Source organism: Euphorbia lathyris, chromosome 8, assembly GCF_963576675.1.
Source record: "Euphorbia lathyris chromosome 8, ddEupLath1.1, whole genome shotgun sequence".
In the NCBI taxonomy this organism is placed as follows: Eukaryota; Viridiplantae; Streptophyta; class Magnoliopsida; order Malpighiales; family Euphorbiaceae; genus Euphorbia; species Euphorbia lathyris.
Window position 1 is genome coordinate 19,401,808 of NC_088917.1, and position 11,906 is coordinate 19,413,713.

The 11,906-nt window shown below is 31.8% G+C and overlaps 1 long non-coding RNA gene across 1 annotated transcript; it reads right to left on the reverse strand.

The window, feature by feature from the left end:
- Nucleotides 1-762: 762 nt before the first annotated feature.
- LOC136203478 (uncharacterized) lies at nucleotides 763-1,646 on the reverse strand. The gene is made up of 2 exons (XR_010674855.1): nucleotides 1,072-1,646; nucleotides 763-1,001 (listed from the first exon to the last, which is right to left on the reverse strand). It is a non-coding gene; the product is annotated as an uncharacterized lncRNA (long non-coding RNA).
- Nucleotides 1,647-11,906: the final 10,260 nt, after the last annotated feature.

Here is an 11,906-nt window from a genome sequence, read left to right on the forward strand (position 1 = left end):
TAAGCCTTTGTTTGGGAGTTTGGAGGTTAATGGAAGTGAGAGTTAAAGAGGTAATGGAAAGGGAAGGAAAGTGATGGAAAGGAAAGTTAAAAATTAACCTTATTTAGGAGTTTATAGGATGTAAATGAGGTTAAATGTTTAACCTTGTTTGGGAGTTTAAGTATGGAGGGGAAGGAAGGTTAAATTTACTCTGCAGAGAATATAAATTTTAAAAAAGTTTACGTTACTCCCATTAACCCCCAATTTGGAGGTTGGAGTTTGGAGGTTAGAGGAAGTAAAGATTTAACCCCATTAACCTCCATTTACTCTAAAAAAATAACTCCCAAACAAGGTTAACTTAATACTTAACCTTCGATTACTCCCATTTACTCTCATTAGCCTCCTCCCAAACAAGGGCTAAAAGAACAAAGTCGGATATAAAAGAGGCATGTCCATGAAAATTGCATGCCAAATACAGATATGAAATTTCTAGATACAATTCAAAGGAACCACTCAAGATTCATATTTTACAGAATATGAAGTTTCCAAATAGAATTATTTGCAACCACCAAGGGTTCTTAAGTGAACAAGTCCTAGGACAGAACTTCTATATCCGGTCCGAAGAAAGCATCTTGCATAAGTACAAGACTGCAAATCTTAACATATTATGGCCATAATGATATCATATGCTCTCTTTTTTTTTTTTCGAATAAAAATTGCGAGGATACAGTAGTCTGTCCCTGACATCTCGATTAGGTAGGCAATCCCGGGCCAAGCACCATAAAACCCAAAGAATTAATAAATTTAAAGATTATATAGTTCACAAGGAGGAGGGAAAAGAAAAAACTGAAATAAAAGCTAAACTACGAAAACCAAAGATGACTAACATTACACAAATCATCCTGGACCAGCGAGTAACAGAAGGCTGGAGTTGACGGCCACCAGTTGATGCCTGATGCTGTAACTCCGGATTTTGCAAAAGCATCTGCTATTCGGTTCCATTTCCTGTATATGTGCGTAATCTGTATGTCCATCTGTGAGCATATATCTAAGCAATTGATCCATTCCTGACAAACAGTCCAGGGAACTTGCCTGGATCTTTGCTTCAGAAGCTCCACTACGAATGTTGAATCCAATTCAATCCAAAGCCTTCTCCAATTGTGCTCCCAAGCCAATTTCATTGCAAAGATCGCAACTTTTAGTTCAGCGACATATGCAAAGGTGCAAGGAATAGCAAAGACAAAGCAGCCTTTAGGAAATCCCCTGGTGTTACGGAATATACCTCCCGCGCCTGCGTTTCCTGGCGCTCCAACAGCTGAACCATCGACATGCACTTTGAACCATCAGCTTTGAGGAGATAATCAAAGCACCTTGATTATGTTTGGAGCAGGTGGCGGCCTTGCATGAGCGGCAAACACTACACAATGCTAACATCCTTATCCGTCATACAGTAACCACACGATCGATATCAATATGCTTAGATTGAGTCAAGTATATTTATAATTAAATATCTGAATCTCGAACAATACGTCTTAAAAGTTCAGATTGGAATTTATTAAAAGAATAGATAAGAATTTGTTGATACCGAAACAAAAAGAGTATACGAAGCATCAAAAGATAGCTTGGAAAAACTTTCTCATACTCAAGTGATAATAATGCAAAAGATATATAGATTATTCGGTATATAAAGTTATGCAGGATAACTAAAGTTCATATACACAGAAAAAAATTTAAAAAATAGGATAAATTACACCCATGTCACTAAATCTTACTCATTTTCATGGGTATGACGATTAAATTTCAAAATATTACATAAAAATCAGTCAATTTTACACTTTCTAACATTATAAATTGTAAACGACGTCTCAAAATAACCGTTAAGGACCTTAAAATGAAAATGTTCAAAATTAAAGTTGTTTAGAACGATTAAACCATATAGTTTTTATTTTCCAAAATAACCATTACTAGAACTCTCTCTTTAAAAATTCACTTTATTTCTCATAACTAAACAACACCTCAATGACCTTAAAACGAAGTTTTTAAAAATTAAAGTTGCTAAGAATATAATAAATTCTTAGAATGTTTAATTTTTAGGTCGTCAAAAGTCATTTTGAGGCGTTGATTGAAATTTAGTGGTCATAATGTTAGAAAATGTAAAATTAAGTGGCTTTTATGTTATATTTTGAAGTTTAGTGGTCATATCGTGAAAATGAATAAAGTTTAGTGGCCATAATGTTAAAAAATATAAAATTTAGTGGTTTTTATATTATATTTTGAAGTTTAATAAAATTTAGTAGTCACAACTGTAATTTACCAATGGTGGGAAAACAAAAAACAAAGTAACCATAATATATATATATATATATATATATATATAATTCAAATTTATTAAAAATAATAAAATGAAACACACACTTATAGGGTGTTTGTTTCAGCTTTTCGGAAGAGCGTTTAGCGTTTCACTCCAAACCGCAAAAAATATAGAGTTTGGTTAGGTTTATTAACCGCAGCGTTTAGCATTTTCTTTGGAAACTGCACCGTTCTGGAGCGTTTCACGAAAAGCTTCTATTTGGAGCTTTTCATAAACAGTTGTTTGTAGTTATATGTTATTGACAAAATTATCCTTTTGATTTGTTTAAAATGACATGATTAACCATCTAAATTGACATGAAAGAACATGAGAGAATTTAGATAAATTTAGACAAATTAAAAAGTATATTATTTTAAGTAAGTTTAAGAGATAATAGATTATTATAAGTAAATTTATGGGCTAATATATCACTTGAAATAAATTTATATAATCAATATATCATTTTAAGCAAGTTCGGAAGGTGACAAAACATCCGACAAAAGAAGCAAATCGATCTTTTAATATTAACGGAACCACTTAAGCGGAGCGATATAGGGGCATTAGCCACTGTAAACAGGAATTACTAAACCAAATATACCCTTAAAATTTCAAACACCTCCCAAATAATGCATTAAAAAAAGAGAAATTGGTAATGTTGTGTGAATAGAGAATCGGAACCAAAACTAAATAAAAGCGGGATAAGAATCAATTTTAACTCTAATATTGATACAGGTCGGTTTTAAACGAATTAGTTTTAATCGTAAATTAATAAAGAGGTTCTTTTAAAGATAAGACTTGAAGGAGTTAATTTCAGATTTTACGGACTAAATCCATAGGAAATAGAAATTCCCCGTTGTTGAAGGTTAAAAACTTTAACAAAACTTCATAAAGAAGACAATAGTTTTTATTTGATGAAAGTTAATTAATTACAAGGAAAGAAAAAAAGATGAATTTATAGCACCTCAAAGCTAAATCACAAATTATATAAAGGGCAAATGTATAAAATTAAATATATAAAACTTAAAGGGGTAAAATGGGTAAGAGGTAAATGGGTGGCATGGATGGTAATTAAAGGATGATAAGGTTGTAATTAGGAAACAGTTGGGGTGAGGGGCAAGTGTTATTTGTAAGACTTTTTAAAAAGCACGACACGGCGTGTCGGTAGAACGACACGATGGATTAAAAAGAATTAGAAAGTTTCCATCTAACCCACACGACGTGTGGGAATAGCGACACAATGTGTCAGCTCTATTTTTCACATAAAAGAGTCTTCTTTTTGCTTTAGTGTATTTTCTCTTTGATCCGGCTTCTTCCACCACTCGTCTCCTCTCGTCTAATCGACTAGATGCTCACATCAAATGTTTTAAGTGAAGTGCAGATTTAGCTCTAACATATCAAATGATGTCAATTTAATCCTAAAGTTTTCAAACAAGATTAATTTTAGTCTTGCGATATATTTATTTTTTGGAAAGACTCATTTGACTATTATTTAATTGTCACATCAGACATTCCAAATAAGTTTGTCGATGAATTGAAACAATTTCATACATTTTTTTGTTGGTTTTTTTGTAACTACATAAATAACACAGTTAATATTATAAAGAGTTTGAAAAAAAAAATTGTGATTAACTTATATATAGTCGATTTAGCTTTTAGCATTTTAATAGATTTTTTTCTAATTTTGTTAGTAATACAATAAATATCATAGACATAATTGATATTTGGAAGGTATAAAGTAACAGTCAAATACGAGTTAAACCAGTTTTTTCCAAGTTTCGATAGTGCACGGCTAAAATTGATATTTGATATGGAATGAAATAAGGGAATGCGCTTAGATAAACGAGCCCAGACCCACTATTTCATATATCTGGCTTGCCCACTGAAATACGAAGGGCTTTTCCGGAAATAATCATAGGGAAAGAACTTCAGACTCCAAATTACACGCTTAGTCACTTATTGCGAAAATATAGCTTCCGGAACAATCAAGAGATGACACGTGTAACCAAACACAAACTCAAATGTTTATAACTAGCACAGAAATCAAGAAGACAGGTACATAATTCTCTTAACTACAATATCACTACATAGATTACGTATTCTACATAATGATTTAGGTATCGGAGAGGGTTCGCCGGTCATTGGCCCCATGTTTAACGGGTTTCTCTCTTTCAGATTATTGGAAATTGTTATAAGCAGTCAAAGGATATTCCGATATCAATATTGTTCAAAAATATTAGGGTTAAATTTGTATCATTTCATACACATATACTAAATTTACACGTCTCTTAAAACGTAAGAGTTAAGTTTGGTATTTATCTCAAAAAATACATTTATTTAGGACCTCTCATTCACTTGAAATAGTACTTTAGGTTCACACATGATGATGATGATAATAAGGCAAAGGCAAAGGCACCGCCCTTCCCCCTAATTTTGTCACAACCTTAACAAAAAACAGCATCAGCAACTTTGTTTGTTTACCCCAAATACAACCCCTTCTTTTTTCAGTTTCACCCCCAAACCTTATCTTCATTTTCACTCTCACCCACATACACACATTTCATCAACCATCCCATGCCACACACCCATCTAAATTTAGAAAAAATGAAAAATAATGGGTATATATTATGTAAGTGAAGTGAGGTGTTGTTTAATTCGAGTTAGGACACAACAAGTGGAGATTGTGCATGAGCAGGGATTGTCAGCTTGTGTGGCCATTTCCTATAGATCATCTTATTTCGTGTCATGATACTAACATACTTTGCTTTTTATGTGTGGGGCTGCGGCCTAACGGAGCGATATCATCTAAATCTCTGATTCTGAACTCGAGTTATCTTTAAAGTGATGAGTAATGATATGATACACTTTTAAATTAAGATAGTAAAATTTATGACTTTATATAGTGTTTCGTTGATAATGACTGAAAATTAATCTAATTTTCAAACATTGGGAATAAAATTAGCAAAATTTAGAGAAGTTAGTGATAAAATTGAATCATTTTGAACATTAGAGATAAAATTGTTTTTATTTATCATGATAACGGGTAAGGTATTTGTGGATAATGTTAATCTCAAACCTTTTACCCCTTATTATTTGAATGAGTGTCTTCTATGCTTAATTTGTTTTTTACAAAGTAAGTTTTACTTTGTTTTTTCTACCATTGGATGAGCTTACTTTGTCAAAGTTCATCACCATCCAATGGTTGGAAAAACAAAGTAAGACTTACTTTGTCAAAAACAAAGTAAGCATAGCCTAATAACCTATTTGAATGATATGTCATGTCTCGTTATCTTAATGAGTATACTTCTTGAATCTCATACTCATCTCATGAAATTTGTTGATACCCTTACCCGTAAAACAAATAAATTACGAATTTAACAAAACATAAATTTAATAAACCATCTATATATAAATTTAATAAATCTTCCACAAATAAAAAAAAAAAAACTAAATCACTCAAATTATCATGAAATTAAAACACACTTAAAATAAAAATAAATAGTTCATTTTAATACAATGATACTTTTTATTTTATTTTTCAATTACATGACGTGTACCGGTTATCAAAGGTAATCCCATACCCGCCATAAATAATTTTTTAAATCTCATACATATCTCATACTCTTTCGTACAAAATTTAGATAATCTTATTAAAGTCGGATAAAAGCGAGTATCCACAAAATTTGTACTCAGTTACAATCCCTAATTGTGGCATTTTTACCTTTATCTCTTAACTAATTAAATATTTTTAATTATTTATTTAAACTAAATTCTTAATTCTAAAATATAAATATGAAATTCTACATTTTTTTTCAATGACATCGTATCATATTATTGATTTTATGTGGTGGTATAAAATTTATTTTTTCATAACATATATATAATTAATCAGTTCGTCCTAACATTTTATGAGTCAGAGGAGAAATAAGAGATAAGATGCTCTTTTTTAGAAGAGATAAAAAAAAATCTTAATAAAAAGAAAATTGAACTTACAAATTTAAAATAAAAATTTGAATCATTTTAAGGTTAAAATATTATATTACTTGGTTCTTTTTAAATCTAACCGCATATTATAACCATATTTACAATAAAATAATTTATTATATAAAAGAACTAAAACCCATTTTGATCTGAGACTCTAAACGACCGCACTCTTAACTTATACCGGGATCGGCTTTGTATATACAGGCCCTGTTTGGTAAAAAACATTTTGGGATAAAAAGAGCGGTTTTGACCAACTTTAGCGGTTTGACCACTGAAACCACTGATTGGAGTGTTTGGTGGAGAGAGGTTTGGGAGAGAGTTTTGGGATGAAAACGCTAATTTAGAAAAAACTCATTTTAGGAGCTTTTTCAATTAGCGTTTTGCAATATTAAAATTAATGGACTTCTTTAACTCTAATAGATAGACTCCTCCTCCAATATTAAAAAAAGAAATAACTTTATTCGTTTTTTTGCACAAACCACTATTATCAATCAGTTAATTTTTATCAAATAGGTCTACACAAACAGCTAGTCAAATCAGTTAATGTAATCAGCTAACAGCTAATTCTCAAACAGGGTCACAATATATCACTAAAGTTTTTTTTGGTAAGAATATATCACTAAAGTTTAGAATTGAACTTTAGAATAGATGTTGAGCTGGAGCTCTTGATTAGAGTTAACTTTCATTTATTAATTGCAAAATTCAACACAATATAGAGTTAGTAATTGGTCTACTCACTTCAAGTCTAAAAGTCATTATCTATTAAATTTCATTATAGGATAAGATAACCTTTTAGTTCAATATTATAAATCCTTAAATATTTAATCCTATAAACTTCTTTCACGTTTTAAATTTGTCACCACCATCAAAATAAAATTAATTTCTAATAATCTCACCTATCCTTATTTCCTATTCAAATTCTATCGCAACTCAATTTATTCCATCTCAAATAAATAATTAATTTTTATAATTTAATTATTAAATATTAATGTTGAAATTAATAACTGATGTAAATGAAATAATAATAAAAATAAAAATTATTTGTACTAACAAAAAATCCTATTTAGACAATATAATATAAATCATATATAGATAATAGTATTTATATTAATACGGTTTCTATTTAGACGGATACTATTTTTTTTTTGTCCCGTATGATGCACATATTTATCTTAGTATATAAATATTAAAAGAATTTATAATTTATTAAAATTAATAATATAAATGTATTATCTAAATTAAATTTTATTATTTTATTTTTATATTTTTACTTTAAATAATCATTTTAGAGATAAATATAATAATATAATTAAAATGAATTGAGAGCCATTATTTTCGCAATTAAACTTGTTTGGGAGAAAAACTGGCATCAGCTTTGGATTGAGTCAGACTCAATGTACGAAGTTAATCTGTTTAGACATCGTTCCATGGATGTTCCTTGGAGTATTCGATAAGAGTGGTTGCATTGTTTCAACATTTGCTCTCGGATGAACATTCTCTTTTCAGACATCTTTAAGAAAGGAAATAGAGTTGCTGATGCATTAGCAAAGTTTGGAGTCTTTTCCTCAGTGATTAATTGGTGGCCTTTCAGCTCCTGTTTTTTTGCCATAGATTTATCAATAACATTTATAGTATTTCACACTTGCGTTTTTCTTGACTTTTTCTATATCTTTTCTCTTCCCTCATTCTTTTTGTTTGTTCTCTTCCTCTTTTCTTATTCAAACACTCACTTTTTTTCTTTTATTAATATATTGCGGGTTTGACAGTTCTTGGGTCAGGGTGCTCACCCCGTCCAAGTTCTGTCTCATCCCAATTTCTATAAAAAAAATATAATCTTTTTATACATAAATATAATAATGTAATTAAAATTAAAATATTATATTATATTATATTTTTTATTAATAAAAAATGAGATAGACACTATGGTTATTTTGTTTTTGACAAAGTAACTATTACTTTTTTTTCACCATTGGATGATGACTTTGTTTTTTTAATAAAGTAACCATTGCTTGCACCAAAATGAGAAAGTGACACCTCAGTTCCATCGTTACTGTTTTATATTATATTATATATATGTATATGGACAACAATGCATATTTATCGTTAGGCTTAATGCATATATACACACCTAAACTTGCCAAGTTTTGCCTAATGGCACCCTAAACTTTTAAAATAGCATATCACACATCTATAGTTGGCTTTAAAAACCTATCGCACACCTATAGTTGGCTTTAAAAACCTATCACACACTTATAGTTGGCCCATTCGGACCTCCTACACACAAAATCGTTGATTTTTCGTCTTTGACGTATGAGGTGGCATACCGAAACGAACTCCCGCGCTTTTCTTTTTTTCTATAACACGCATACCACCTCGTTCGTTAAAGACGAAAAGATCAACGATTTTGTGTGTAGGAGGTCTGAATGAGCCAACTATAGGTGTGTAATAGGTTTTTAAAGCCAACTATAGGTGTGCAATAGATTTTTAAAACCAACTATAGATGTGTGATAGGTTATTTTAAAAGTTCAGGGTACCAATAGACAAAACGTGTCAAGTTTAATGGTGTAAATATGCATTAAGCCTTATCATCGTTACTTTCTTTACCGTTAAAGTTCAAACTTAACGGGAACGAATCTCAATCTATCCAATCGAACTCTTCCACGCTGTTAACGAATTTAGCTTCTTGTCTCGTTTAGGCAATAGCTCGAACAATTAGAGTGCAATCGGATTACCTTTTCCTTATAGGTCTCAAACAACCCTCAAAACCCCCAAATTTAACAAAATTAAAACCCATAAAAGCATGGAATAAAGCAAAGCAAAGCTAATCCCTTTCTAATAAGGAATCAGAATCACTATAAAAACCCCACTTTACACCTCCACCTTTACTTCACCATCTCTCCTTTCCTTTTCCCTTTCTTCCATACCTCTAGATTCTCTTCTTCCATCAATCAATTTCAATTTCAATCCCAATTTCACAATCAGAATGTGTAACAAGGTCGTTCGCCCAACTTTGATTACCCGACGAGGTTTGGTCGACGAGCGAACATGGCTTCTCCAGCTTGTCAACAGAGTAGCCGAGAGAACAACCACCACCACCACACCAACAACAACCGCCGGTGCTGCTGCTGCTGCTAATTCCGGCGGCGGAGGTGCGAGGAAGCTGATTTGTATGTGTTCTCCGACTACTCACCCGGGGTCTTTCAGGTGCAGATACCATATCGCTGAGTATAAATGGGGTTTTAAAGCAGCGAAGTGAGTAGAGGACGAAGGAGAGGAATATGTATACATATAGTTAAGAGATATAAATAATGGGGGGGGGTATATCTATATGTATAAAGAGAAGAGAGAAAAACACCTGTAGAGGAAGACTCTGTTTGGCTGTTTGTTAAATATATAAGTATGCTTTTCTTTTCTTTCGTTTATCTGCAATTCGTTCGGTTGCTTATTACTGACGGATTTATTTCGTCGGTAAAATGAAATATGCGATAAACATAAAAACTGTGAAACGACGTAGTTCGGGTCTTCATAATAGAATCCTGAAGCTTCTTTTGATTTTAAGGTTAACTATATGTATACCCAACTGCCATACCGACCATAACGTTTCACTACTAGATTTTGTTTTTTCGATAATTGAGAATATTTAATTGGTTTCAAATAGCTTAATAATATTAATGAAGTAAATTTGTGATTAATTAACTTAAATTTAATAAAAGATTGGTTTTGTTTTCCATTCCGGACGACACGTATTTTAGAAAGAGGTAACAGATGTTATAAGTAAGTATAAATATGGAACCATTTAAGAAAACACGTGTTTTAGAAGAGGTGACACATGTGTCATAAATAAGTATCAAATATGGGGAATTCGAGGTGAATTATCGTTGAATTTGATTAATTGGAAGTCGTTAATATTATTAATAATGAATGCTCTCTGCACCATTCCTCTAAGTTATTAATTATCTCCATTAAGCAGTTGTTGGAAAGTTCCTAAAGAATTTGATAGAAGATATAACTTCCTAAAGAAGAATAAGGTTATTCGTTATTTCACAGCTGAAAACAAAACTACTCTGCATAGGACCAACAATTTTTTTTCAAAATTGGCTTTAAACGATTCACCACACTCTTAGTGATGGCCTTGTAAGTGATGTTACAAAGACTCAGACCTGTCCCTCAGCATGGGTAGGAGAGGTGCCTGCCCAGGTCCAAGGATGAGGGACGGTCTAAATATAGTAATAGGCTTTTAATTTTATACTTGATGATTAAAAAAAGGATAAGTTATACAATAGTCATGATTCATTTACAATTTAACAAATGTCTTAGACTCTAAAATATAATCTTTTAAATGTCAAATTCTTATACTTTGTAATCGAATCTGTGAGTTAACGTTGTTAAATGTATAATAGATATACAATGTATAATGGAGATGGAGAGAGAGAAATATAGAGATATGATGAATTCCCTTAATTAGGGCAAGACACAAAACCTTCTATTTATAGTGGTAGATACAAAAGTTAGTGATTAGGATAACACAATAAATGTTATGGATAATTATAAACACTAACTAGATAGAAATCTAATTAAGAGATAATGTGTAACATTATCTCTAACACCCCTCAAGTTGATGGCAAGAACGAATAAAAAGGCGAGAGTGTAGCATAGGGAAGCGAGCAGTAGCTAGCGGTTTGGTGAGAATATCCACAACTTGATCATCAGTCGGAATGAAGCGAACGCTAAAAAATCCACTTTGAACTTGTTCACAAACAAAAAGATAACCAAGCTCAATGTGTTTTGTTCAAGCGTGAAATACTGGATTTGAAGTGAGATATATTGCCCCAACATTATCACACCAAAGCTGAACATGTATAGCAAGTGGAAAACCCAAGTCCGGGAGCAATGATTTCAACCATAGAAGCTTATATGTGGTTAGCACCAACTTTATGGAGGATCGATCAATTGTTGGTTGTTTGCAAGTCTGCTAGGAGACCATGCTTAAGCTAAGATAGACACAAAATGCACTCGTTGATCTTCTGTCATCAGGACACCCTCCCCAACAGCTGTCAGAGTAACAATGAATGTGATATATCATTTTTAGTGGACATGACTATCCCCAAAATGTAGCAAAGAACTCATTTGGCACTTTTAAAATGCTCATTGCTTTGCTTAAATTTAACTTAAATTTAACAAAAGATTGGCTTTTGTTTCCATTTCAGAGAACACGTATTTTAGAAGAGGTGACATACGTTATTGTTAAGTATCAAATATGGAGAGTCAATCCAAAAAAAACATGTATTTTAGAAGAGGTGACACATGCTATAATTAAGTATCAAACATGGAGCCATTCCACAAAACACGTATTGTAGAAAAGGTGACACGTGTTATAATTAAGTATCAAACATGGAGGGGGGAGTGACACACGTCATAATTACTCGTATCAAATGTGGAGGTAGATGTGAAACATGTCATAATTATTGGAAAACATGTATTCTACAAGAGGTGACACACGTCATAATTACTCGTATCAAACATGGAGGCGTCTTCAGTCTACTGAGGTTTCAGCCTACTGAGATTGATTCTGCTTCTGGCAATTACACTCAGAGGA